The sequence below is a fragment of the Acipenser ruthenus genome, chromosome 2 (assembly GCF_902713425.1).
Source record: "Acipenser ruthenus chromosome 2, fAciRut3.2 maternal haplotype, whole genome shotgun sequence".
NCBI classification, from domain to species: domain Eukaryota; kingdom Metazoa; phylum Chordata; class Actinopteri; order Acipenseriformes; family Acipenseridae; genus Acipenser; species Acipenser ruthenus.
Genome location: NC_081190.1, coordinates 99,377,110 through 99,393,222, shown reverse-complemented (window position 1 = coordinate 99,393,222; position 16,113 = coordinate 99,377,110). Strand labels below are relative to the sequence as shown.

Below are 16,113 nucleotides of genomic sequence, written 5' to 3'. Positions count from 1 at the left end.
AGTACTTTTGTCTTAACCCTGTTCACATTTGTTTGTATCGGACCGCTACTGGTAGTTTCGGCTTAGAATATAATACGATAACCCTTTCTGTCCTAACTCAGTTTTCAAAACCAGTAAAGGCTGATACAATACTTGTTCGTGTGTGGAATGGGACAATAAAAAAACAAAAAAAAGAAAACGATGTTTAGACTTACAGCTTCCAGGTTAGTAACATAAATAACAAGGGAAATAGCGCCCCCTGTCAAGCTGCAGAAAGAAAAGCTTACAGCACGTGGTATTCCCAGGCGGTCTCCCATCCAAGTACTAACCAGGCCCGACCTTGCTTAGCTTCCGAGATCAGACGAGATCGGGCGTTCTCAAGGTGGTATGGCCGTAAGCGAACGACAGTCTTGGTTTATCTCTTTCATAGTATTAAGTTAATATCATTCATGCAATGACAGGTTGGGGGAGGGATTTCCAGATCTCTAATTTGTCACAAACGTTAACATTTAAGCAGCTCTGGGCTCCACGTGTGCGGGCCCGTGTGTCCGTGTGTCTGTGTGTGTATATAGCAGCATTAAAAGTGCCATTAGATTCTTGCGAAATTGTATGTTCACAAAGTAGTAGCCACACGTTGGCATTGAAAGTGTTAAGTTCTCAAAGGCATCCATTTTGTATATTACCCTCTTTTAGTTTGAATCTGCAGCAGTGTTGTAATGGATCTCAGCTGTACTACTGAGCTGTGTTGCCGTTGGAGGACTGTATGCCCTGAAACCAATTTGATGTTTATTCTACAAAATAAATCCCCCTTTCAAACAACTCGTGTGGTTCTTTAGGCTGAGCAGTACGGCAAGGGTCCCTCTCCTCCAGTTAGAGACAGCATACATGTGGTTACATGATACATGGATGAAGGCTTATTGTGACCTGTTCGACTCCTCGAGACCATCACTTTCAATTCAAACACAAAATGTCTCGTTTTCAATCGCTCGACAACACCCACAGTACAGAAATGTGCATTAATGATCAACAAAATGAGAATACGTTAAAAAAAAAAAAAAAAAGATGTAAAGCTGGTAGATTCGTATCTCAGAGGAACGGGAAATTAAAACAAGGTAAAGGCAATCATCTAAATAAAGCTGAATCAATAACGGATAACGACATAGAACGTCTGTACAGAACTGAAACACTATGTTTTAAAAAAACAACTGTACCGCTGAACCTCGTCTTCTTTAATATTAGCAACTTTGTAACTTTGATACACGTGCCGCTGACTCGTTACTTTGTCTTCTCAAGATGAAACACTTCACAATACATGTACATAAAACACTTTGGTACTTTCTAGAACATTATACGCTCCGAAAGAAAAAACAAAATCTCATTCCCAGTCTGACAGAGCCACCTGCTGGAGATATATAGATAATCGCTAATTGCTTTCAATACCTGTGTTTTTAACTTTGACTATAACATCAGGGGAGAGCGCGAACGCGATTGCAGCCCTGCTTGTAAATCTGCTTGTATGTGGTTTTATGTTGTCTAATTAAAGTGTTTGTCTGCCAAGATATGATTTAAGGGGCTTAGTGGTCAGGTGGTTAAAGAAAAGCTCTTGTTACCGGGAGGTTCCTGGTTCAATCCCAGCTCAGCCACTGGCTCATTGTGTGTGACCCTGTCCCTGAGCAAGTCCCTTAACCTCCTTGTGCTCCTTCCTTCAAATGAGATGTAAAACCCAGGTCCTATTGTAAGTGACTCTGCAGCAGCAGCAGCAGCAGTTGTGATGCACAGTTTATCTGTAAGTTGCTTTGAATAAAAAACATCAACTAAATAAATAAAACTGATAAGCTCGAAAATGATTTCCAATTATTTAAAATAAAAATAAAAACTTTGATACAGACACTGCTGAGTCTTTACTTTTAGTCTTGTCAATAAAAAATAACGAAACATGGAAATAGATGTGCAGGAACCACGTAGCTATTTATTTGACAGTCAGAAAGCTAAAAACATTGAGCTCCTTTTAAAGAAAACCTGACTCCCTGTGTGACGAAGCCGCCTGCCGGAGAGTTGTTGAACAACTAGTGAGTTCCTTCCTTCCTCCGACGGGTTCGTGTTTGTTTCTGTCTTTGACCATAGTTTCAGGGGAGAGCGCGAACGCAGTCCCCCACTACCAGAAATGATGCAGTCGAGATTCCCGCATTTGGGGAATTCGCAGGGGTCAGCACAGCCGGAGTGCAATGGCCGAGCCTCGCCCTGGGTGAACCACCTTCATGATCATGGTATCTCCCCTGCCAGGTAAGTATGAGTTGTACACATTGCGAGTCATCACCCGTCCACAAGAGACATTTTTCAAAGAAACGGTGCCTACATCTGCAATTTAAAGAAACACTCTTTTCCTAATATAACATTTTCATTGTTATCATATCGCACTTTCCAGTCTGTTGGGTGTAATGGGTTCCTTCAGTTTTCAGTATAAGTATTTATAAATTGCATTCCCGTAATGCCTCTCGGTATATATTTGCATGCGCCTTTATCATTGGAGGACAAGATGCCAGGATTTACACAGGACGACGTCATTCGTGCAGCAGCATGTGAGATGTTCCGCAAAAGAAGCGACGGGTCTGTATACACGTCTGCGTAAACGAAATAAAAAAAAATGTAACAAATGTACGACTTTCAAAAAGAAAGCAAGCAAAACATTGGTCAAACATTTGTTAAGGTCACACATAATATAAATAAACTCGAACGAATGAACGGGTCACTAAATCCGTTCTTGGTTGATATGCTCGTTTTGTTCTCTTGTTTGGCACAATAATCTAAACACGCAGTTTGTGGCTTTAAAACATGTCTCGTTCTGTTACTATAATAAAAAGTACTTCATCAACTTTTATTTCTTTTTTTAATTAATTAAACTAACCATAACTAGCAAAACTCGTCAGTACTTTTGTCTTAACCCTGTTCACATTTGTTTGTATCGGACCGCTACTGGTAGTTTCGGCTTAGAATATAATACGATAACCCTTTCTGTCCTAACTCAGTTTTCAAAACCAGTAAAGGCTGATACAATACTTGTTCGTGTGTGGAATGGGACAATAAAAAAACAAAAAAAAGAAAACGATGTTTAGACTTACAGCTTCCAGGTTAGTAACATAAATAACAAGGGAAATAGCGCCCCCTGTCAAGCTGCAGAAAGAAAAGCTTACAGCACCTGGTATTCCCAGGCGGTCTCCCATCCAAGTACTAACCAGGCCCGACCTTGCTTAGCTTCCGAGATCAGACGAGATCGGGCGTTCTCAAGGTGGTATGTCCGTAAGCGAACGACAGTCTTGGTTTATCTCTTTCATAGTATTAAGTTAATATCATTCATGCAATGACAGGTTGGGGGAGGGATTTCCAGATCTCTAATTTGTCACAAACGTTAACATTTAAGCAGCTCTGGGCTCCACGTGTGCGGGCCCGTGTGTCCGTGTGTCTGTGTGTGTATATATAGCAGCATTAAAAGTGCCATTAGATTCTTGCGAAATTGTATGTTCACAAAGTAGTAGCCACACGTTGGCATTGAAAGTGTTAAGTTCTCAAAGGCATCCATTTTGTATATTACCCTCTTTTAGTTTGAATCTGCAGCAGTGTTGTAATGGATCTCAGCTGTACTGAGCTGTGTTGCCGTTGGAGGACTGTATGCCCTGAAACCAATTTGATGTTTATTCTACAAAATAAATCCCCCTTTCAAACAACTCGTGTGGTTCTTTAGGCTGAGCAGTACTGCAAGGGTCCCTCTCCTCCAGTTAGAGACAGCATACATGTGGTTACATGATACATGGATGAAGGCTTATTGTGACTTGTTCGACTCCTCGAGACCATCACTTTCAATTCAAACACAAAATGTCTCGTTTTCAATCGCTCGACAACACCCACAGTACAGAAATGTGCATTAATGATCAACAAAATGAGAATACGTTAAAAAAAAAAAAAAAAAAAGATGTAAAGCTGGTAGATTCGTATCTCAGAGGATCGGGAAATTAAAACAAGGTAAAGGCAATCATCTAAATAAAGCTGAATCAATAACGGATAACGACATAGAACGTCTGTACAGAGCTGAAACACTATGTTTTAAAAAAAACAACTGTACCGCTGAACCTCGTCTTCTTTAATATTAGCAACTTTGTAACTTTGATACACGTGCCGCTGACTCGTTACTTTGTCTTCTCAAGATGAAACACTTCACAATACATGTACATAAAACACTTTGGTACTTTCTAGAACATTATACGCTCCGAAAGAAAAAACAAAATCTCATTCCCAGTCTGACAGAGCCACCTGCTGGAGATATATAGATAATCGCTAATTGCTTTCAATACCTGTGTTTTTAACTTTGACTATAACATCAGGGGAGAGCGCGAACGCGATTGCAGCCCTGCTTGTAAATCTGCTTGTATGTGGTTTTATGTTGTCTAATTAAAGTGTTTGTCTGCCAAGATATGTTTTAAGGGGCTTAGTGGTCAGGTGGTTAAAGAAAAGCTCTTGTTACCGGGAGGTTCCTGGTTCAATCCCAGCTCAGCCACTGGCTCATTGTGTGTGACCCTGTCCCTGAGCAAGTCCCTTAACCTCCTTGTGCTCCTTCCTTCAAATGAGATGTAAAACCCAGGTCCTATTGTAAGTGACTCTGCAGCAGCAGCAGCAGCAGCAGCAGCAGTTGTGATGCACAGTTTATCTGAATAAAAAACATCAACTAAATAAATAAAACTGATAAGCTCGAAAATGATTTCCAATTATTTAAAATAAAAATAAAAACTTTGATACAGACACTGCTGAGTCTTTACTTTTAGTCTTGTCAATAAAAAATAACGAAACATGGAAATAGATGTGCAGGAACCACGTAGCTATTTATTTGACAGTCAGAAAGCTAAAAACATTGAGCTCCTTTTAAAGAAAACCTGACTCCCTGTGTGACGAAGCCGCCTGCCGGAGAGTTGTTGAACAACTAGTGAGTGAGTGAGTTCCTTCCTTCCTCCGACGGGTTCGTGTTTGTTTCTGTCTTTGACCATAGTTTCAGGGGAGAGCGCGAACGCAGTCCCCCACTACCAGAAATTATGCAGTCGAGATTCCCGCATTTGGGGAATTCGCAGGGGTCAGCACAGCCGGAGTGCAATGGCCGAGCCTCGCCCTGGGTGAACCACCTTCATGATCATGGTATCTCCCCTGCCAGGTAAGTATGAATTGTACACATTGCGAGTCGTCACCCGTCCACAAGAGACATTTTTCAAAGAAACGGTGCGTCCATCTGCAATTTAAAGAAACACTCTTTTCCTAATATAACATTTTCATTGTTATCATATCGCACTTTCCAGTCTGTTGGGTGTAATGGGTTCCTTCAGTTTTCAGTATAAGTATTTATAAATTGCATTCCCGTAATGCCTCTCGGTATATATTTGCATGCGCCTTTATCATTGGAGGACAAGATGCCAGGATTTACACAGGACGACGTCATTCGTGCAGCAGCATGTGAGATGTTCCGCAAAAGAAGCGACGGGTCTGTATACACGTCTGCGTAAACGAAATAAAAAAAAATGTAACAAATGTACGACTTTCAAAAAGAAAGCAAGCAAAACATTGGTCAAACATTTGTTAAGGTCACACATAATATAAATAAACTCGAACGAATGAACGGGTCACTAAATCCGTTCTTGGTTGATATGCTCGTTTTGTTCTCTTGTTTGGCACAATAATCTAAACACGCAGTTTGTGGCTTTAAAACATGTCTCGTTCTGTTACTATAATAAAAAGTACTTCATCAACTTTTATTTCTTTTTTTAATTAATTAAACTAACCATAACTAGCAAAACTCGTCAGTACTTTTGTCTTAACCCTGTTCACATTTGTTTGTATCGGACCGCTACTGGTAGTTTCGGCTTAGAATATAATACGATAACCCTTTCTGTCCTAACTCAGTTTTCAAAACCAGTAAAGGCTGATACAATACTTGTTCGTGTGTGGAATGGGACAATAAAAAAACAAAAAAAAGAAAACGATGTTTAGACTTACAGCTTCCAGGTTAGTAACATAAATAACAAGGGAAATAGCGCCCCCTGTCAAGCTGCAGAAAGAAAAGCTTACAGCACCTGGTATTCCCAGGCGGTCTCCCATCCAAGTACTAACCAGGCCCGACCTTGCTTAGCTTCCGAGATCAGACGAGATCGGGCGTTCTCAAGGTGGTATGGCCGTAAGCGAACGACAGTCTTGGTTTATCTCTTTCATAGTATTAAGTTAATATCATTCATGCAATGACAGGTTGGGGGAGGGATTTCCAGATCTCTAATTTGTCACAAACGTTAACATTTAAGCAGCTCTGGGCTCCACGTGTGCGGGCCCGTGTGTCCGTGTGTCTGTGTGTGTATATAGCAGCATTAAAAGTGCCATTAGATTCTTGCGAAATTGTATGTTCACAAAGTAGTAGCCACACGTTGGCATTGAAAGTGTTAAGTTCTCAAAGGCATCCATTTTGTATATTACCCTCTTTTAGTTTGAATCTGCAGCAGTGTTGTAATGGATCTCAGCTGTACTACTGAGCTGTGTTGCCGTTGGAGGACTGTATGCCCTGAAACCAATTTGATGTTTATTCTACAAAATAAATCCCCCTTTCAAACAACTCGTGTGGTTCTTTAGGCTGAGCAGTACGGCAAGGGTCCCTCTCCTCCAGTTAGAGACAGCATACATGTGGTTACATGATACATGGATGAAGGCTTATTGTGACCTGTTCGACTCCTCGAGACCATCACTTTCAATTCAAACACAAAATGTCTCGTTTTCAATCGCTCGACAACACCCACAGTACAGAAATGTGCATTAATGATCAACAAAATGAGAATACGTTAAAAAAAAAAAAAAAAAGATGTAAAGCTGGTAGATTCGTATCTCAGAGGAACGGGAAATTAAAACAAGGTAAAGGCAATCATCTAAATAAAGCTGAATCAATAACGGATAACGACATAGAACGTCTGTACAGAACTGAAACACTATGTTTTAAAAAAACAACTGTACCGCTGAACCTCGTCTTCTTTAATATTAGCAACTTTGTAACTTTGATACACGTGCCGCTGACTCGTTACTTTGTCTTCTCAAGATGAAACACTTCACAATACATGTACATAAAACACTTTGGTACTTTCTAGAACATTATACGCTCCGAAAGAAAAAACAAAATCTCATTCCCAGTCTGACAGAGCCACCTGCTGGAGATATATAGATAATCGCTAATTGCTTTCAATACCTGTGTTTTTAACTTTGACTATAACATCAGGGGAGAGCGCGAACGCGATTGCAGCCCTGCTTGTAAATCTGCTTGTATGTGGTTTTATGTTGTCTAATTAAAGTGTTTGTCTGCCAAGATATGATTTAAGGGGCTTAGTGGTCAGGTGGTTAAAGAAAAGCTCTTGTTACCGGGAGGTTCCTGGTTCAATCCCAGCTCAGCCACTGGCTCATTGTGTGTGACCCTGTCCCTGAGCAAGTCCCTTAACCTCCTTGTGCTCCTTCCTTCAAATGAGATGTAAAACCCAGGTCCTATTGTAAGTGACTCTGCAGCAGCAGCAGCAGCAGTTGTGATGCACAGTTTATCTGTAAGTTGCTTTGAATAAAAAACATCAACTAAATAAATAAAACTGATAAGCTCGAAAATGATTTCCAATTATTTAAAATAAAAATAAAAACTTTGATACAGACACTGCTGAGTCTTTACTTTTAGTCTTGTCAATAAAAAATAACGAAACATGGAAATAGATGTGCAGGAACCACGTAGCTATTTATTTGACAGTCAGAAAGCTAAAAACATTGAGCTCCTTTTAAAGAAAACCTGACTCCCTGTGTGACGAAGCCGCCTGCCGGAGAGTTGTTGAACAACTAGTGAGTGAGTTCCTTCCTCCGACGGGTTCGTGTTTGTTTCTGTCTTTGACCATAGTTTCAGGGGAGAGCGCGAACGCAGTCCCCCACTACCAGAAATTATGCAGTCGAGATTCCCGCATTTGGGGAATTCGCAGGGGTCAGCACAGCCGGAGTGCAATGGCCGAGCCTCGCCCTGGGTGAACCACCTTCATGATCATGGTATCTCCCCTGCCAGGTAAGTATGAGTTGTACACATTGCGAGTCGTCACCCGTCCACAAGAGACATTTTTCAAAGAAACGGTGCCTACATCTGCAATTTAAAGAAACACTCTTTTCCTAATATAACATTTTCATTGTTATCATATCGCACTTTCCAGTCTGTTGGGTGTAATGGGTTCCTTCAGTTTTCAGTATAAGTATTTATAAATTGCATTCCCGTAATGCCTCTCGGTATATATTTGCATGCGCCTTTATCATTGGAGGACAAGATGCCAGGATTTACACAGGACGACGTCATTCGTGCAGCAGCATGTGAGATGTTCCGCAAAAGAAGCGACGGGTCTGTATACACGTCTGCGTAAACGAAATAAAAAAAAATGTAACAAATGTACGACTTTCAAAAAGAAAGCAAGCAAAACATTGGTCAAACATTTGTTAAGGTCACACATAATATAAATAAACTCGAACGAATGAACGGGTCACTAAATCCGTTCTTGGTTGATATGCTCGTTTTGTTCTCTTGTTTGGCACAATAATCTAAACACGCAGTTTGTGGCTTTAAAACATGTCTCGTTCTGTTACTATAATAAAAAGTACTTCATCAACTTTTATTTCTTTTTTTAATTAATTAAACTAACCATAACTAGCAAAACTCGTCAGTACTTTTGTCTTAACCCTGTTCACATTTGTTTGTATCGGACCGCTACTGGTAGTTTCGGCTTAGAATATAATACGATAACCCTTTCTGTCCTAACTCAGTTTTCAAAACCAGTAAAGGCTGATACAATACTTGTTCGTGTGTGGAATGGGACAATAAAAAAACAAAAAAAAGAAAACGATGTTTAGACTTACAGCTTCCAGGTTAGTAACATAAATAACAAGGGAAATAGCGCCCCCTGTCAAGCTGCAGAAAGAAAAGCTTACAGCACCTGGTATTCCCAGGCGGTCTCCCATCCAAGTACTAACCAGGCCCGACCTTGCTTAGCTTCCGAGATCAGACGAGATCGGGCGTTCTCAAGGTGGTATGGCCGTAAGCGAACGACAGTCTTGGTTTATCTCTTTCATAGTATTAAGTTAATATCATTCATGCAATGACAGGTTGGGGGAGGGATTTCCAGATCTCTAATTTGTCACAAACGTTAACATTTAAGCAGCTCTGGGCTCCACGTGTGCGGGCCCGTGTGTCCGTGTGTCTGTGTGTGTATATAGCAGCATTAAAAGTGCCATTAGATTCTTGCGAAATTGTATGTTCACAAAGTAGTAGCCACACGTTGGCATTGAAAGTGTTAAGTTCTCAAAGGCATCCATTTTGTATATTACCCTCTTTTAGTTTGAATCTGCAGCAGTGTTGTAATGGATCTCAGCTGTACTACTGAGCTGTGTTGCCGTTGGAGGACTGTATGCCCTGAAACCAATTTGATGTTTATTCTACAAAATAAATCCCCCTTTCAAACAACTCGTGTGGTTCTTTAGGCTGAGCAGTACGGCAAGGGTCCCTCTCCTCCAGTTAGAGACAGCATACATGTGGTTACATGATACATGGATGAAGGCTTATTGTGACCTGTTCGACTCCTCGAGACCATCACTTTCAATTCAAACACAAAATGTCTCGTTTTCAATCGCTCGACAACACCCACAGTACAGAAATGTGCATTAATGATCAACAAAATGAGAATACGTTAAAAAAAAAAAAAAAAAGATGTAAAGCTGGTAGATTCGTATCTCAGAGGAACGGGAAATTAAAACAAGGTAAAGGCAATCATCTAAATAAAGCTGAATCAATAACGGATAACGACATAGAACGTCTGTACAGAACTGAAACACTATGTTTTAAAAAAACAACTGTACCGCTGAACCTCGTCTTCTTTAATATTAGCAACTTTGTAACTTTGATACACGTGCCGCTGACTCGTTACTTTGTCTTCTCAAGATGAAACACTTCACAATACATGTACATAAAACACTTTGGTACTTTCTAGAACATTATACGCTCCGAAAGAAAAAACAAAATCTCATTCCCAGTCTGACAGAGCCACCTGCTGGAGATATATAGATAATCGCTAATTGCTTTCAATACCTGTGTTTTTAACTTTGACTATAACATCAGGGGAGAGCGCGAACGCGATTGCAGCCCTGCTTGTAAATCTGCTTGTATGTGGTTTTATGTTGTCTAATTAAAGTGTTTGTCTGCCAAGATATGATTTAAGGGGCTTAGTGGTCAGGTGGTTAAAGAAAAGCTCTTGTTACCGGGAGGTTCCTGGTTCAATCCCAGCTCAGCCACTGGCTCATTGTGTGTGACCCTGTCCCTGAGCAAGTCCCTTAACCTCCTTGTGCTCCTTCCTTCAAATGAGATGTAAAACCCAGGTCCTATTGTAAGTGACTCAGCAGCAGCAGCAGCAGCAGCAGCAGCAGCAGTTGTGATGCACAGTTTATCTGAATAAAAAACATCAACTAAATAAATAAAACTGATAAGCTCGAAAATGATTTCCAATTATTTAAAATAAAAATAAAAACTTTGATACAGACACTGCTGAGTCTTTACTTTTAGTCTTGTCAATAAAAAATAACGAAACATGGAAATAGATGTGCAGGAACCACGTAGCTATTTATTTGACAGTCAGAAAGCTAAAAACATTGAGCTCCTTTTAAAGAAAACCTGACTCCCTGTGTGACGAAGCCGCCTGCCGGAGAGTTGTTAAACAACTAGTGAGTGAGTTCCTTCCTCCGACGGGTTCGTGTTTGTTTCTGTCTTTGACCATAGTTTCAGGGGAGAGCGCGAACGCAGTCCCCCACTACCAGAAATGATGCAGTCGAGATTCCCGCATTTGGGGAATTCGCAGGGGTCAGCACAGCCGGAGTGCAATGGCCGAGCCTCGCCCTGGGTGAACCACCTTCATGATCATGGTATCTCCCCTGCCAGGTAAGTATGAGTTGTACACATTGCGAGTCGTCACCCGTCCACAAGAGACATTTTTCAAAGAAACGGTGCCTACATCTGCAATTTAAAGAAACACTCTTTTCCTAATATAACATTTTCATTGTTATCATATCGCACTTTCCAGTCTGTTGGGTGTAATGGGTTCCTTCAGTTTTCAGTATAAGTATTTATAAATTGCATTCCCGTAATGCCTCTCGGTATATATTTGCATGCGCCTTTATCATTGGAGGACAAGATGCCAGGATTTACACAGGACGACGTCATTCGTGCAGCAGCATGTGAGATGTTCCGCAAAAGAAGCGACGGGTCTGTATACACGTCTGCGTAAACGAAATAAAAAAAAATGTAACAAATGTACGACTTTCAAAAAGAAAGCAAGCAAAACATTGGTCAAACATTTGTTAAGGTCACACATAATATAAATAAACTCGAACGAATGAACGGGTCACTAAATCCGTTCTTGGTTGATATGCTCGTTTTGTTCTCTTGTTTGGCACAATAATCTAAACACGCAGTTTGTGGCTTTAAAACATGTCTCGTTCTGTTACTATAATAAAAAGTACTTCATCAACTTTTATTTCTTTTTTTAATTAATTAAACTAACCATAACTAGCAAAACTCGTCAGTACTTTTGTCTTAACCCTGTTCACATTTGTTTGTATCGGACCGCTACTGGTAGTTTCGGCTTAGAATATAATACGATAACCCTTTCTGTCCTAACTCAGTTTTCAAAACCAGTAAAGGCTGATACAATACTTGTTCGTGTGTGGAATGGGACAATAAAAAAACAAAAAAAAGAAAACGATGTTTAGACTTACAGCTTCCAGGTTAGTAACATAAATAACAAGGGAAATAGCGCCCCCTGTCAAGCTGCAGAAAGAAAAGCTTACAGCACGTGGTATTCCCAGGCGGTCTCCCATCCAAGTACTAACCAGGCCCGACCTTGCTTAGCTTCCGAGATCAGACGAGATCGGGCGTTCTCAAGGTGGTATGGCCGTAAGCGAACGACAGTCTTGGTTTATCTCTTTCATAGTATTAAGTTAATATCATTCATGCAATGACAGGTTGGGGGAGGGATTTCCAGATCTCTAATTTGTCACAAACGTTAACATTTAAGCAGCTCTGGGCTCCACGTGTGCGGGCCCGTGTGTCCGTGTGTCTGTGTGTGTATATAGCAGCATTAAAAGTGCCATTAGATTCTTGCGAAATTGTATGTTCACAAAGTAGTAGCCACACGTTGGCATTGAAAGTGTTAAGTTCTCAAAGGCATCCATTTTGTATATTACCCTCTTTTAGTTTGAATCTGCAGCAGTGTTGTAATGGATCTCAGCTGTACTACTGAGCTGTGTTGCCGTTGGAGGACTGTATGCCCTGAAACCAATTTGATGTTTATTCTACAAAATAAATCCCCCTTTCAAACAACTCGTGTGGTTCTTTAGGCTGAGCAGTACGGCAAGGGTCCCTCTCCTCCAGTTAGAGACAGCATACATGTGGTTACATGATACATGGATGAAGGCTTATTGTGACCTGTTCGACTCCTCGAGACCATCACTTTCAATTCAAACACAAAATGTCTCGTTTTCAATCGCTCGACAACACCCACAGTACAGAAATGTGCATTAATGATCAACAAAATGAGAATACGTTAAAAAAAAAAAAAAAAAGATGTAAAGCTGGTAGATTCGTATCTCAGAGGAACGGGAAATTAAAACAAGGTAAAGGCAATCATCTAAATAAAGCTGAATCAATAACGGATAACGACATAGAACGTCTGTACAGAACTGAAACACTATGTTTTAAAAAAACAACTGTACCGCTGAACCTCGTCTTCTTTAATATTAGCAACTTTGTAACTTTGATACACGTGCCGCTGACTCGTTACTTTGTCTTCTCAAGATGAAACACTTCACAATACATGTACATAAAACACTTTGGTACTTTCTAGAACATTATACGCTCCGAAAGAAAAAACAAAATCTCATTCCCAGTCTGACAGAGCCACCTGCTGGAGATATATAGATAATCGCTAATTGCTTTCAATACCTGTGTTTTTAACTTTGACTATAACATCAGGGGAGAGCGCGAACGCGATTGCAGCCCTGCTTGTAAATCTGCTTGTATGTGGTTTTATGTTGTCTAATTAAAGTGTTTGTCTGCCAAGATATGATTTAAGGGGCTTAGTGGTCAGGTGGTTAAAGAAAAGCTCTTGTTACCGGGAGGTTCCTGGTTCAATCCCAGCTCAGCCACTGGCTCATTGTGTGTGACCCTGTCCCTGAGCAAGTCCCTTAACCTCCTTGTGCTCCTTCCTTCAAATGAGATGTAAAACCCAGGTCCTATTGTAAGTGACTCAGCAGCAGCAGCAGCAGCAGCAGCAGCAGCAGTTGTGATGCACAGTTTATCTGAATAAAAAACATCAACTAAATAAATAAAACTGATAAGCTCGAAAATGATTTCCAATTATTTAAAATAAAAATAAAAACTTTGATACAGACACTGCTGAGTCTTTACTTTTAGTCTTGTCAATAAAAAATAACGAAACATGGAAATAGATGTGCAGGAACCACGTAGCTATTTATTTGACAGTCAGAAAGCTAAAAACATTGAGCTCCTTTTAAAGAAAACCTGACTCCCTGTGTGACGAAGCCGCCTGCCGGAGAGTTGTTAAACAACTAGTGAGTGAGTTCCTTCCTCCGACGGGTTCGTGTTTGTTTCTGTCTTTGACCATAGTTTCAGGGGAGAGCGCGAACGCAGTCCCCCACTACCAGAAATGATGCAGTCGAGATTCCCGCATTTGGGGAATTCGCAGGGGTCAGCACAGCCGGAGTGCAATGGCCGAGCCTCGCCCTGGGTGAACCACCTTCATGATCATGGTATCTCCCCTGCCAGGTAAGTATGAGTTGTACACATTGCGAGTCGTCACCCGTCCACAAGAGACATTTTTCAAAGAAACGGTGCCTACATCTGCAATTTAAAGAAACACTCTTTTCCTAATATAACATTTTCATTGTTATCATATCGCACTTTCCAGTCTGTTGGGTGTAATGGGTTCCTTCAGTTTTCAGTATAAGTATTTATAAATTGCATTCCCGTAATGCCTCTCGGTATATATTTGCATGCGCCTTTATCATTGGAGGACAAGATGCCAGGATTTACACAGGACGACGTCATTCGTGCAGCAGCATGTGAGATGTTCCGCAAAAGAAGCGACGGGTCTGTATACACGTCTGCGTAAACTAAATAAAAAAAAATGTAACAAATGTACGACTTTCAAAAAGAAAGCAAGCAAAACATTGGTCAAACATTTGTTAAGGTCACACATAATATAAATAAACTCGAACGAATGAACGGGTCACTAAATCCGTTCTTGGTTGATATGCTCGTTTTGTTCTCTTGTTTGGCACAATAATCTAAACACGCAGTTTGTGGCTTTAAAACATGTCTCGTTCTGTTACTATAATAAAAAGTACTTCATCAACTTTTATTTCTTTTTTTAATTAATTAAACTAACCATAACTAGCAAAACTCGTCAGTACTTTTGTCTTAACCCTGTTCACATTTGTTTGTATCGGACCGCTACTGGTAGTTTCGGCTTAGAATATAATACGATAACCCTTTCTGTCCTAACTCAGTTTTCAAAACCAGTAAAGGCTGATACAATACTTGTTCGTGTGTGGAATGGGACAATAAAAAAACAAAAAAAAGAAAACGATGTTTAGACTTACAGCTTCCAGGTTAGTAACATAAATAACAAGGGAAATAGCGCCCCCTGTCAAGCTGCAGAAAGAAAAGCTTACAGCACGTGGTATTCCCAGGCGGTCTCCCATCCAAGTACTAACCAGGCCCGACCTTGCTTAGCTTCCGAGATCAGACGAGATCGGGCGTTCTCAAGGTGGTATGGCCGTAAGCGAACGACAGTCTTGGTTTATCTCTTTCATAGTATTAAGTTAATATCATTCATGCAATGACAGGTTGGGGGAGGGATTTCCAGATCTCTAATTTGTCACAAACGTTAACATTTAAGCAGCTCTGGGCTCCACGTGTGCGGGCCCGTGTGTCCGTGTGTCTGTGTGTGTATATAGCAGCATTAAAAGTGCCATTAGATTCTTGCGAAATTGTATGTTCACAAAGTAGTAGCCACACGTTGGCATTGAAAGTGTTAAGTTCTCAAAGGCATCCATTTTGTATATTACCCTCTTTTAGTTTGAATCTGCAGCAGTGTTGTAATGGATCTCAGCTGTACTACTGAGCTGTGTTGCCGTTGGAGGACTGTATGCCCTGAAACCAATTTGATGTTTATTCTACAAAATAAATCCCCCTTTCAAACAACTCGTGTGGTTCTTTAGGCTGAGCAGTACGGCAAGGGTCCCTCTCCTCCAGTTAGAGACAGCATACATGTGGTTACATGATACATGGATGAAGGCTTATTGTGACCTGTTCGACTCCTCGAGACCATCACTTTCAATTCAAACACAAAATGTCTCGTTTTCAATCGCTCGACAACACCCACAGTACAGAAATGTGCATTAATGATCAACAAAATGAGAATACGTTAAAAAAAAAAAAAAAAAGATGTAAAGCTGGTAGATTCGTATCTCAGAGGAACGGGAAATTAAAACAAGGTAAAGGCAATCATCTAAATAAAGCTGAATCAATAACGGATAACGACATAGAACGTCTGTACAGAACTGAAACACTATGTTTTAAAAAAACAACTGTACCGCTGAACCTCGTCTTCTTTAATATTAGCAACTTTGTAACTTTGATACACGTGCCGCTGACTCGTTACTTTGTCTTCTCAAGATGAAACACTTCACAATACATGTACATAAAACACTTTGGTACTTTCTAGAACATTATACGCTCCGAAAGAAAAAACAAAATCTCATTCCCAGTCTGACAGAGCCACCTGCTGGAGATATATAGATAATCGCTAATTGCTTTCAATACCTGTGTTTTTAACTTTGACTATAACATCAGGGGAGAGCGCGAACGCGATTGCAGCCCTGCTTGTAAATCTGCTTGTATGTGGTTTTATGTTGTCTAATTAAAGTGTTTGTCTGCCAAGATATGATTTAAGGGGCTTAGTGGTCAGGTGGTTAAAGAAAAGCTCTTGT

The 16,113-nt window shown here is 40.5% G+C and overlaps 11 non-coding genes across 11 annotated transcripts; all 11 read right to left on the bottom strand.

The window, feature by feature from the left end:
* Nucleotides 1-259: 259 nt before the first annotated feature.
* Nucleotides 260-378, bottom strand: LOC131706808 (5S ribosomal RNA). Its single transcript, XR_009310818.1, has one exon. It is a non-coding gene; the product is annotated as a 5S ribosomal RNA (ribosomal RNA).
* Nucleotides 379-2,106: 1,728 nt separating this feature from the next.
* LOC131707598 (U1 spliceosomal RNA) lies at nucleotides 2,107-2,270 on the bottom strand. Its single transcript, XR_009311211.1, has one exon. It is a non-coding gene; the product is annotated as a U1 spliceosomal RNA (small nuclear RNA).
* An 893-nt stretch (nucleotides 2,271-3,163) lies between these two features.
* Nucleotides 3,164-3,282, bottom strand: LOC131706792 (5S ribosomal RNA). Its single transcript, XR_009310806.1, has one exon. It is a non-coding gene; the product is annotated as a 5S ribosomal RNA (ribosomal RNA).
* Nucleotides 3,283-5,017: 1,735 nt separating this feature from the next.
* Nucleotides 5,018-5,181, bottom strand: LOC131707278 (U1 spliceosomal RNA). The gene has a single exon (XR_009311073.1). It is a non-coding gene; the product is annotated as a U1 spliceosomal RNA (small nuclear RNA).
* An 893-nt stretch (nucleotides 5,182-6,074) lies between these two features.
* Nucleotides 6,075-6,193, bottom strand: LOC131706618 (5S ribosomal RNA). Its single transcript, XR_009310682.1, has one exon. It is a non-coding gene; the product is annotated as a 5S ribosomal RNA (ribosomal RNA).
* Nucleotides 6,194-7,921: 1,728 nt separating this feature from the next.
* LOC131707277 (U1 spliceosomal RNA) lies at nucleotides 7,922-8,085 on the bottom strand. Its single transcript, XR_009311071.1, has one exon. It is a non-coding gene; the product is annotated as a U1 spliceosomal RNA (small nuclear RNA).
* An 893-nt stretch (nucleotides 8,086-8,978) lies between these two features.
* LOC131706615 (5S ribosomal RNA) lies at nucleotides 8,979-9,097 on the bottom strand. Its single transcript, XR_009310678.1, has one exon. It is a non-coding gene; the product is annotated as a 5S ribosomal RNA (ribosomal RNA).
* Nucleotides 9,098-10,825: 1,728 nt separating this feature from the next.
* Nucleotides 10,826-10,989, bottom strand: LOC131707587 (U1 spliceosomal RNA). Its single transcript, XR_009311210.1, has one exon. It is a non-coding gene; the product is annotated as a U1 spliceosomal RNA (small nuclear RNA).
* Nucleotides 10,990-11,882: 893 nt separating this feature from the next.
* Nucleotides 11,883-12,001, bottom strand: LOC131706806 (5S ribosomal RNA). The gene has a single exon (XR_009310816.1). It is a non-coding gene; the product is annotated as a 5S ribosomal RNA (ribosomal RNA).
* Nucleotides 12,002-13,729: 1,728 nt separating this feature from the next.
* Nucleotides 13,730-13,893, bottom strand: LOC131707576 (U1 spliceosomal RNA). Its single transcript, XR_009311209.1, has one exon. It is a non-coding gene; the product is annotated as a U1 spliceosomal RNA (small nuclear RNA).
* An 893-nt stretch (nucleotides 13,894-14,786) lies between these two features.
* LOC131706805 (5S ribosomal RNA) lies at nucleotides 14,787-14,905 on the bottom strand. Its single transcript, XR_009310815.1, has one exon. It is a non-coding gene; the product is annotated as a 5S ribosomal RNA (ribosomal RNA).
* Nucleotides 14,906-16,113: the final 1,208 nt, after the last annotated feature.